Raw genomic sequence first — 12636 nt, 5'->3', positions numbered from 1 at the left:
CTAACTCGGAATTGATATATTTTCATATATGTACCGAAGGCGAATTTTTAGTTGATAATAATTTCGTCCCCTCACGGGATCGAACCACCGTCCAACGGACGGGAACGAAATCAGGACCGACACTGACGTTATCGACTTGGCTTACAGTGAAGCTATAAGTTTATATAGATTCTGACCTTACAAATCACCATCGAACTCTGTTTTTTCGTAATTAGAATCGACATAAAACCCCCTCTACCATGTTAGCATATTCGAACATTTGACGCACGTAGCCATATTATGAATAATTATCACATCACCGTGATTCATATAAATCATTCGAGCTACAAATTTCCTTTAATATCTAATTCGCTCTGCCTCGGAATTGATATATTTCCATATATGTACCGAAGGGGAATTTTTAATTGATAATAATTTCATCCCCTCATGGGATCGAACCACCATCCAACGGACGGGAACGAAATCAGGACCGACATTGATGTTATCGACTCTGCTAACAGTGAGGCTATAAGTTTATATCGATTCTGACCTTACAAATCACTGTCGAACTCGGTTTTTTCGTAATTAGAATCGATATGAAACCCCTCTACCATGTTAGCCAATTCTATATAAATTTATAGCCTCACTGTTAGCCGAGTCGATAATGTCAATGTCGGTCCTGATTTCATTCCCGTCCGTTGGACGGTGGTTCGATTCCATGAGGGGACGAGATTATTATCAACAAAAAATTCCCCTTCGGTACATACATGAAAATATATATCAATTCTGAGTTAGAGCAAATTAGATATTAAAGGACATTTGTAGCTCGAATGATTTATATGAATCACGGTGATGTAAAAATTATCTATATATATATATATATATATATATATATATAATTTTTTTGTGGATTTATTTTCCTCACTTGTCAATTGTAAAAAGTGATGATACCCTCAGTTCACATCGTGCGGTGCACTGTAGGCATTACTTAAGGGTCTTTGCAGTGTCCCTTCACCCCCTTGCTACTTTCAATTTCCTTTCAGCGCTGAATAACCTCCTAGGTCCCAGCACTAGGCCTTTGGCCTGAATTCTATATTCCATTCTATTCCACAGGGCTGCCCTGATAGATATGTTATATAGGTCATTTTTGAATTGAAAAAGAGTAAAGTGGACAGAGGCACAGGTGTGGGCTAAACCTGCCTCTTAGGACTGAGAGGAAATGAAATCCCCTTCCTTTATCTGTAATAATAAGAGTCCCAACTAGAGCTAAAAGTCCTAACCCACAGTTTAGCTTTCCACCGGATTCTGATGAGCAAAACCCTTGAGGACAGATCCATCAAGAGGTCCGAGCCATCTCAGGGGTGGCTGATATTGCCCACAATTCTCTCAATGTGGATATTTTTACACTTGTTCTGTCAAACATACCTGTTATCCAGTCTTGGTAGTAACAGTCATATATACAATAAGGATGGAAAATGGAAGAAACAATTAAATGTGACACTGAAATAACAACATGATGGAGATAAAGAGTAATAGGACATAGATTTGAACTAGTTTTTTTTGTGAGGAACACAACTAACATGGATTTCTTCTTAAAAGTTATTGACTAAGCCCATGAGTTCAATAATGCAGTCACCAAGGGGGATTTGAGTGCTACTGAGTATGAAATGATCCATCAGTTCCTTAGAAAGTGGATTTTGGTTGGAATGGAAATATAGGCATTCTCATACTTATGATGGGGTTCGGTTCCAAAATACCCATTTTGTTAGAAAAATGGTATCTTGAATACGTACAGCGTAGCCTACACTAGGGTAATCAGTACCATCTTTACATATAAGGTAGCCTAACCTACACTACACTATATACTTTATGGTATAGTAATGATTAATTTCAGCTAATTCTCTAGGTTCAATGCATATTGGCTAATGATAATTCAGTACAAAGAGAAATTGAATAACATTAAGAAGTTAGCTTAGCATATACAATGATGATGATAGTATACAGTATACTGTATACTACATATACAATATATTAATTTATTCATATAAGCCGATTTTGGAGGTTCAATGCATTCTGACTATGATATGCCAGTAGGAAAAAAAATGGACACAAAACGGGAATCAGATTCGGACCGACATCAGTATAATTAAAATAAAAACATAATGAATATGGATCTTTTCCGTGAATCTTTTAAAAAGTTATACACTACTGTATCCAATAATATCGTGCATGTATTCTCATATCATTGTATCATAAAATACTAACAAAGTGGTCAATGTTATAGTTTGGAAATCAGTTGATGGCAAATACAAGTTTATTTAGCCGTATTTAACTCAATTCAGAGCAAACTGCCTTGCTTCTAGTTATCATAAAAGAATATCTAGATACTTTACTTATATGAGACAAGGTAAGTTTTCGTTATACAACATATCTTATGTCAAAATATGAATTTAATACGTCTCCTGAACTAAATTATTGTTTGCGTTAACAGAATGCGTTGTGGGCATGTTTATTGTGTAAAAATATTATGTGATTCCGTTCGCTTTTTTCACTTTATTTTATCGTAGTATGAGCTTTACCCTTACGCTATTATCTTTTATCAGTGTGAAAACAACAGCAAAATGTGTTCTTTCAACACCTGAAGTTTTGATTAAAATGATTCTCTCTCAACTTTATCTACGGTTGTGTTTGATGGCATAAGTTAACATGAGTTTTATCCTTGTTGCTGATGCACGATAATACTCATTAGCAGCTCGGAAATTGTTCTCAGCTTCAGCTACACCCTGGTTTAAATTTAACAGTACGTTTCCTTGCTGATCTTTGATCTATAGCGAGCACAGTTATTACATAAAATTATATCAGTCCTATTCTACATAACGTCATTTATAACATAACTACAGTAATTGTTTACTATCATACAATGGTTGAAGTACAAGCCAAATGGATGTTGTTATCCAACTCGGTTATACGTAGGTACTTAGCAAAATGTTGTTTCTTGTTTAGCTGTTCATGGCTGTACAGTGGGCCCCCCGTATTCGCGTTCTCCGGATTCGCAGATTTATCTCTGGACCATATCTACCCATTATTTGCGGTGAATTCGTCTATTCGCGGGATTTTCCGACGATAAATAATCACTAATTAGTGTATTTTGATGTTATTTTCATGCATAAATACATTTTTATGATACAAAAATGATTTACTAATTTTAAAGTATTAATATTGATCAATAATGTATTAGTAGGTTTAATAAGATTAAGTGATATCACATAATAACTAATAATTCTCTCTCTCTCTCTCTTACAGAGATATATGCTTTTTGTATGACAAATGATTTACTAATTTTCAGATATTAATATTAATGTAAAGAGCAATCACTTCAATAATGAAAATACTACAGTGAATTAGTAAGATTTTAGTTTATAAATGTGAAAAATTATGTAAGAATGAAGGAAATCCCAGTCTTCACTCATCTTTCTTTCGAACTGCAGGTCTCTCTCTCTCTCTCTCTCTCTCTCTCTCTCTCTCTCTCTCTCTCTCTCTCTCTCTCTCTCTCTCTCTCTCTCTCTCAGTGATGAGAGATTTTTATGGTACAGGTATGTATATGTTTATTAATATTTTCATCATATAATAATAAAATAATAATAATAATAATAATAATAATAATAATAATAATAATAATAATAAACAACTGTAATTACAAAAATCATATGTGAAAGTATTTTACAAATACTACGATAATCTCTCTCTCTCTCTCTCCTCTCTTCTTCGTCTCTCTCTCTCTCTCTTCTCTCTCTCTTACAGTGATGTATGTTTTTTGGATGTTGATTTACTAATTTTCAAATATCAATATTAATGTAAACAGCAATAATATAAATTCATTAAAGAAAATACTAAAGTGAATTAGCAAGATCTTAGTTTATAAATGAAAAGAATTACGTAAGAATGAAAGAAAATGCACTTTACCCTGCATCTTTCTCTTTGAACTCCAGTAGCAAGCCGAGTTGGCTGGGGTCCAACAACTAGTTGCCATATCTCAGGATGATGTAAACTCACTCTCTCTCTCTCTCTCTCTCTCTCTCTCTCTCTCTCTCTCTCTCTCTCTTACTGAGATGAGAGAATTTCTATGGTACATGTGTATGTTTATTAATATTTTTGCATAATAATAATAATAGTAATATAACTCTATATTCAAAATTCATATGTGATAGTATTTTAAAGAAGTACAATAATCTATCCATTTCACTCTTTTAAATAAGGATAACATTCTCTCTCTCTCTTGTCACACAAGATACTAGTATGTCCTAGCGGTAACTTTCGCCCTCTGTCTGGGCAGGAAGTGTATGTATAAATATATCTTTATGGACATTACTACATTTTATGGTAAAATAATAATATACAGTACTAGTTTACAAATAATATTAAGTTTAGCGAGATTAAACAGTAACAATAACCCCTCTCTCTCTCTCTCTCTCTCTCTCTCTCTCTCTCTCTCTCTCTCTCTCTCTCTCTCTACTCTTATGTATATTCATTTGTTTTGTAGTGTAAATAAATGATTTACCTTATAACTAATTTTCAAATATTAATAAGATCAACTAAAAATGGCAATTCCCAGTCTTTTTATCCACTTGATATATGAATTGGTGGAGGGGAGGAAGGAGTCGGATCTAGGAGTTATTCTCTCTCGCTCTCTCTCTCATCTCTCTCTCGTCTCTCTCTCTCCTCTCTCTCTCTCTCTCTCTCTCTGAAATAATTCATAATTTCACTCTTGATGGTCAGATATATGATGTTGCCATTCATTAGTCAGTCTCTCTCTCTCTCTCTCTCTCTCTCTCTCTCTCTCTCTCTCTCTCTCTCTCTCTCTCTCCTGTAGGTATGTATTTTTAATGGTAAAATGTTTAAGATGACTTTGAAATGATATTAATAATATAACCTCAAAGATTAATGCAGTAATAGGTTAGTAATTTTAGGTAAAATTTGAAGTAGGATGTTATTAACCCTTAAACGCCGAAGCGGTAAAAAAAAAAATTGTATTCAAATCGCGCTGTGTGCAAAACGGTTAAAGGTAACAAGTTACTTTTTTTTTTGTAATGTACACTAAATTGCGATCATTTTGGTACATAACACATTGTAAAACGATAAAAGCAACACAGAGAAAATATTATCACAAAATAATGCATGAATTCGTAACGCGCGGAAGTAAACAAATATTTTTTTCAAAAATTCACCATAAATCCAAATATTGTCCTAGACACTTCCAATTTCTTTCAAAATGAAGATAAATGATTGAATATTACTATATTGTAAGAATATCAGCTTACAATTGCAGTTTTCGACCATATCTGACGAGTTAAAGTTGACCGAATGTCAAATTTTTTTATATATATATTTTTTATATGCAATTATTTTGGAAATAAGAAAAGCTACAACCTTCACATATTTTTCGTTTTATTCTACATGAAATTGCGCACATTTTCATATATAAAACTCTATGAAATGCCTAATATGAAACGGAGCAAATATTCCGAGAATGGGACATACGCATTTTGGAGATTTGTGGCGGAGAATCCGCGCGCGGAGGGAAGGAAAGATTTTTTTTTAAATTCACCATAAATCTAAATATTTTGCTAGAGACTTCCAATTTGTTTCAAGATGAAGATAAATGACTGAATATTACTAGACTGTAAGAGTTTTAGCTTACAATTGCGTTTTTCGACCATTTCGGTAGAGTCAAATTTGACCGAACGTGGTTTTTTTTCTATTTATCGTGATTTATATGCAAATATTTCAAAAATGAGAAAAGCTACAACCTTCAATTATTTTTTGTTGTATTCTACATGAAATTGCACACATTTTCATATATAAAACTTTATGTAACGGCTAATTTAAAATGATTCAAACATTACCACAATCGCACGTATGATTTTTTCGGAAGAGTTACCGCGCAGACGTAAAGAAAATGTTATTTTTTTCATAAATTCACCATAAATCGAAATATTGTGCTAGAGACTTCCAATTTGTTGCAAAATGAAGGTAAATGCTTGAATATTACTAGAATATAAGCGTTTTAGCTTACAATTGCGTTTTTCGACCATTTCGGTAGAGTCAAAGTTGACCGAAGGTTGAAATTTTGGCAATTATCGTTATTTATATGAAAATATCTCAAAACTGATAAAAGCTACAACCATGGGTTGTTTTTAGTTGTATTGTGCATGAAATTGCGCACATTTCCATATATAAAACTTTATATAACGGCTAATTTTAAAATAGTGCAAACATTACCACAATCGCATGTATGATTTTTTTCGGAAGAGTTACCGCGCGTACGTAAGGAAAAAGTTTTTTCATAAATTCACCATAAATCGAAATATTGTGCTAGAGACTTCCAATTAATTGCAAAATTAAGGTAAATGATTGAATATTACTAAAATACAAGAGTTTTAGCTTACAATTGCGTTTTTTTACCATTTCGGTAGAGTCAAAGTTGACCCGAAGGTTGAAATTTTGGCAATTATCGTTATTTATATGAAAATATCTCAAAACTGATAAAAGCTACAATCATGAGTATTTTATTGTTGTATTCTACATAAAAATGCACACATTTTCATATATAATACTTCATGTAACGGCTAATTTACAATGGTACAAAAATTATGTCAAAGTGACGAAATAATTTCTGAGATGTGTCACAGATACTTTTTAGTACGGCAAGAAAGAAATTCGCGCTTGCGCGCCTGCGTAACGATTGTAAACAAAACAACACCTTGATCTGTGAACTCCCAGCATCCCCCAAGGCGCGTGATTCAAAAGTTTTAGGCTGGTAGGCCTATAAGTATTTTTCCGCGAATTTTAAAAAAAACTTTTGAAAGTCGACGTAAAATATGTCCAGTTGGCACACGAGAGACAAAAAATGTCGACGTAAAATACGTCCAGTCAGCAGTAAAGGGTTAAAGGTATACATGTATTTGAACTTTCAAGATAGGCAGTTATAAGCATTTTTAGTGGTGCGAAATTTTAAAATATTTTCGTATCAGTATTAATTGCTAACCCCATTGTAAAATTGGATTATCGTAAGAGGAATTATTGTAACTTGAGCACTACCTGTATACCAATTTGTCGCAAACGATGAGACAATTTTGAAGGGTATGTATGTACTAAATCGACAGTAAATGCCGATAAACTACCAATGGCTTTGTTTGAAAATGCACAGCAGTTCACCATGGTTATTAAAGGAGTACATAAAGAATCTTTGTGTGGAAGAGAAAGGAGATCTCACTCCAGATAAAAAGTATACAGCAGATCTTTTTGCTGCTCAACTTGATGCAACTAATCACACGAGAAGGAAAAAACCATAATTTTTTTTTTATTACAGATTGACTGCAACTGTTGCTCCCAATCCATGCAAACAAACCATTGGTTCTACTAGCCAAACAATGAGAACAATAAAAACGTTTTTTAATTGCCTACTAAAATGACATTTTTAATCAATATGTATTTTTCATAGCAACCTGAGGTCTTATCAATATGATAATCTTCTAGCACCAGCTGGAAACCAGTTAAAAAAAAACAATCAAAGATTGTAAAGCAAGGAATCTGTGGCATCTGGCAACTCATCGGTATATGAGGCAGATGCTGGTCTGACCTACAAGTTCTAGGGAAATGTGTAATTCTGATGTATGACTGGTCGAAAACAAGTGCTTCTGTAGATAAAGACGAGGCTTGATTTCTTAGCATGAAAGCAGAGATCATTTAACTTGATCCCACCAACACAGTGCACCCAGGGAACATGTCAAATGAGCAACCTATCGAGGAAAGGCATATTTGAGGTTTGTATGTCATCCATCAGTCAGAACCTCAGTATCCTTCAAAGTGGGATGGTCACCTCAAAGCTCCTGGAAACTGATAAAATCTGGATGCAAAGAACATGGTAGTGGAAGGTGCAAATGTATAATTCACTGACTACTTTGTACTCCACTCTGCAGATGCCCTGGTCAGATTTAGTTAGGTGGATATTCAGTTCATACCACATTATATATGCAATTTCATATCCAATTCAGTACTGCCACGGCAAAAAACCCATAAATTCACAAATTTAAACATCTTCCATACAAGAATTTCAGGCGGGAAGCACTTTTTTTTTCTCAATAGCTAATACAAAATGAATATTTTAGCTCCATTTCATTCATTTTGAGACTCAAAAGCTGAAATTTAATAACAAACACAAACTTTAGAAGTCTATATGTGCATGATAACAGGAAAACAGTTGAAGCTACTGATTGCCTCCTTAAGCTGGTGATGTTACCTTATCATAACAAATCTACAATTTAGACAATGGCATGTACATTCAAGAAAATTGAGATATATGTTGGTGTCAATCAAGCATGAATAAACAAGTGTTTTGCAGCTTAACACTGTAATGAAAGATACAAAGAAGTGCAGAAACAGATGCCTTTTTGTGTTAAAAAAAGAATTAGGAGACAGATAGAAATGGCAGTGCAACAGAGAACTGAAAATCATTATAAGCAAAACCAGCCTTAGGAGGCCAACGGAAGCAAGGGAAAAATTATATGGTAGCATTTCTTTTGGAGGAGAGTGAGTATGTATTGCAAATAAGTCAATGTCAGTAAAGCTCAAGACTGCAAAACATAACTGCAGCAAAAATTTTCAAGGTTTGAAATATACAGGAAGTATAAATGCTCATTTACATCTGAATTTACTAATGAACATATGATCCTTTTTGGCTTAAATCCTGCACTCCCAAGATTATAAGATCACTAGTGAGATTGTCATTCCTTTATCCTCCAACTGAAGAGATATTCAGGCAGAGTATGATTAATTTGGTTGTTACATAAAAACAATACTTAAAAAAGCCATCTTTTTTAAACAAATCTATCAGTCTTGAAGTAAGCAGCCTGGACTAAGACCACATTACACAAGACATGTTTTGTCTATTAAGCTAGAGTTTTGTCACTTTTAATGATATCTTTTGTATCTCCATCTTTGCCCATGGTTCACAATATTTCTAAATGTTTTTCCCACCTAATTACTATTAATTTATTTATTTGCCTATATGATATTTACTTAGATAAGACCTTGACACTTAAGTAGTCCTCTCTTTTCAATAATGGGATTTTCATTTTTGCTCATACAATCTACTTTGTCAATCTCATGTAGAGAGATACCATCAGTAGATAGCTATTGCTCCACAGATAGAGACTTATCAAATCCCTCCTGCGACCGACAGGCTTTTCTTGAGGAGCAGCGACTCAAATGCTGGGATACCTCAGGGAGTCTACTTCATCCGAGTACCAGGGGAAGAGCCGTCTACTCTCAACAGGGTTATCTCCACTCGAAACCTCTATTCAGCAGATAATGGCTGATTTCATAATCTTTCTCAGGTTGGAAAAACATCTTTCTGTTTCTGCCATAAAGGGCTGCAGGGCTGCTTTAGCTTTGGTTCTTTATATGAAGAGTGTGGACATCTCTACATCTTGAGAGATATATGCTGATTAACCCTTTAACGCCAATTGGACGTATTAAACGTCGACGAAAATTGTCCGTCGGGTGCCGAACAGACGTATGGTGCATCGACGAAAAGTTTTTTTAAAAATTTGCGGAAAAATAGTTACAGGCCTACCAGCCGAAAACTTTTGAATCACGCACCTTGGGGGATGCTGGGAGCTCATGGATCAAGCTGTTGTTTTGTTTACAATCGTTACGCAGGCGTGCAAGTGCGAATTTCTTTCTTCTCGCACTAAAAAGCATCAGCGACACATCTCAGAAATTATTTCATCACTTTGACATAATTTTTGCACCATTTTATATTAGCTGTTACATAGAATATTATATATGAAAATGTGCGCAATTTCATTTAGAATACAACAAAAAATAACTCATGGTTGTGGCTTTTATCAGTTTTTAAATATTTTCATATAAATAACGATAAGTGCCAAAATTTCAACCTTTGGTCAACTTTGACTACCGAAATGGTCAAAAAACGCAATTGTAAGCTAAAACTCTTATATTCTATTAATAATCAATCATTTACCTTTATTTGGCAACAAATTAGCCGTTACCTAAGTTTTATATATGGAAATGTGCACAATTTCATGTAGAATACAACAAAAAAACAACCATTGGTTATAGCTATTATGAGTTTTAAAATATTTTCATATAAATAATGATAAGTGCCACAATTTCAACTTTCGGTCAACTTTGACTCGAGCGAAATGGTCGGAAACCACAATTGTAAGCTAAAACTCTTACATTCTAGTAATACTCAATCATTTACCTTCATTTTGCAACATATTAGAAGTCTCTAGCACAATATTTTGATTTATGGTGAATTTTAGAAAAGAAACTTTTTCCTACGTCCGAGCGGTAACTGCCGAAAAAATCAGAAATTTTTTGTCCGATTGTCATAATGTTTGCACAGTTTTATATTAGCCGTTACATAAAGTTTTATATATGAAAATGTGCGCAATTTCATGTAGAATACAACTAAAAACAACACATGGTTGTAGCTTTTATCAGTTTTGAAATATTTTCATATAAACGATGTGCCAAAATATCAACCTTCGGTCAACTTTGACTCAACCGAAATGGTCGAAAAACGCAATTGTAAGCTAAAATTTTTACATTCTACTAATATTCAATCATTTACCTTTATTTTGCAACAAATTGGAAGTCTCTGGCACAATATTTCGATTTATGGTAAATTTATGAAGAAAAATATTTTCCTTACGTCTGCGCGGTAACTCTTCTGAAAAAAATCAGAAATTTTCTCGTCCGATTGTCGTAATGTTTGCACCATTTTAAATTAGCCATTACATAAAGTTTTATATAAGAAAATGTGTGCAATTTCATGTAGAATACAACAAAAAACAACCCATGGTTGTAGCCTTTATCAGTTTTGAAATATTTTCAAATAAATAACGATAAATGCCAAAAGTTCAACCTTTGGTAAACTTTGACTCGACCGAAATGGTCAAAAAACGCAATTTTAAGCTAAAACTATTACATTCTAGTAATATTCAATCATTTACCTTTATTTTGCAACAAATTGAAAGTCTCTAGCACAATATTTTGATTTATGGTGAATTTATGAAATAAACTTTTTCCTTACGTCCATGCGGTAACTCTTCCGAAAAAATCTTAAATTTTTTCGTCCGATTGTCGTAATGTTTGCACCATTTTAAATTATCCATTACATAAAGTTATAGATATGAAAATGTGTGCAATTTCATGTAGAATACAACATTAACAACCCATGGTTGTAGCTTTTATCAGTTTTGAAATATTTTAATATAAATCAAGATAAATAGAAAAAATTAGACCTTTGGTCAACTTTAACTCAACCGAAATGGTCAAAAACTGCAATTGTAAGCTACAACACTTACAGTCTAGTAATATACAATCAATTACCTTCATTTTGCAACAAACAGGAAGGCTCTAGCATAATATTTCAATTTATGGTGAATTTTTGAAAACCGCTCTTTTTTACGTCCGCGAGTTACGAATTTGCATCATATTGTGATAATATTTTCTCTGTGTTGCTTTGATCGTTTTACAATTTGTTATATACCAAAATCATTGCAATTTAGTGAACAATACAAAAAAAAAATAATTAACTCATTAGCTTTAACCGTTTTGCTCACAGCGTGATTTGTATACAATTATATATGATTTTTTTTTTGCGCTGTCATATATTCCAATATTTATGTATGATAATGATATTTTTTTCATTTCTGATGGTTGCGTACTAAACTTCAGCCAATGACAAAAAAAGGAGCCAAAAATGAACTCTTAATCTTGAAAAGTATGCGTGGTGTGATTTTTTGAAAAATATGTTTTTTCCGCTTCGGCGCTCACTCGTGAATGCCGCCGGCATACGGGAGACACTTCCTAAAATATCGGCTCGGCGTTTAAGGGTTTAGAGCTTTGAGCAGTCCTGTTCCCCTAGAGAGATTAATCCCTTAGGTACCGCATGATGCATAATCTGCAAGATGCTATTCCGCATTTTCCCAACTTACCCTAAAAGTTTAACCCTGAAAGAAAAGGTTTTACTACCATCTATTCTGCTTTATATATTGATGGAAATGAATGTAAAGTCATATATACACATGTATATGTATGTAATGTATACACACACATATAATATACATCTCTATAGCATATTACTTTTATTCATTTACTTTACTTCTCGCCATATCAACCCATGAATTTCCCCTTTATTCTAGGGATTTTCTTGAAAAAATAATGCAGCTCTCTCATTAGCGCATGAACAGTTTTAATCATGTTATCATAAAAAAAATTTTAAAATGCATCCCCAAGCGCTCTATTTATCGCTGAAAGAACATCACAATAGTCTGGCAACATTGTTGGACAATGATCCTCCGAATATGTTGGTAACATATGTAAACCCACCTTCCACCTCTCGTTCTTCCCCGTCATTATCACTGATTTCACTTATTTCATCACTTGAGAGCTCATCACCACTCTCATACTCTTCCTCAGAAGGAACATATTCCTCGGAAGAGATATCACTGATCTCACTCATTTTTTCGCAGTAAAAATGCAATTAAAATGAAGAAAATCATCAGAGAAAACAAAGAAAATTGTGAAAAAACATGTGTGAACTCAACCATAACTGTACATCAA

The 12636-nt window shown here is 33.5% G+C and overlaps 1 protein-coding gene across 10 annotated transcripts in view; it reads right to left on the bottom strand.

Annotated features, from left to right (window-relative positions):
• Positions 1-12636, bottom strand: part of LOC135219538 (serine/threonine-protein phosphatase 6 regulatory subunit 3-like) — a 449492-nt gene that overhangs the window by 6641 nt on the left and 430215 nt on the right. The window lies entirely within an intron of this gene.

The sequence above is a fragment of the Macrobrachium nipponense genome, chromosome 1 (assembly GCF_015104395.2).
Source record: "Macrobrachium nipponense isolate FS-2020 chromosome 1, ASM1510439v2, whole genome shotgun sequence".
NCBI classification, from domain to species: Eukaryota; Metazoa; Arthropoda; class Malacostraca; order Decapoda; family Palaemonidae; genus Macrobrachium; species Macrobrachium nipponense.
This window is presented reverse-complemented; position numbering and strand designations above follow the sequence as displayed.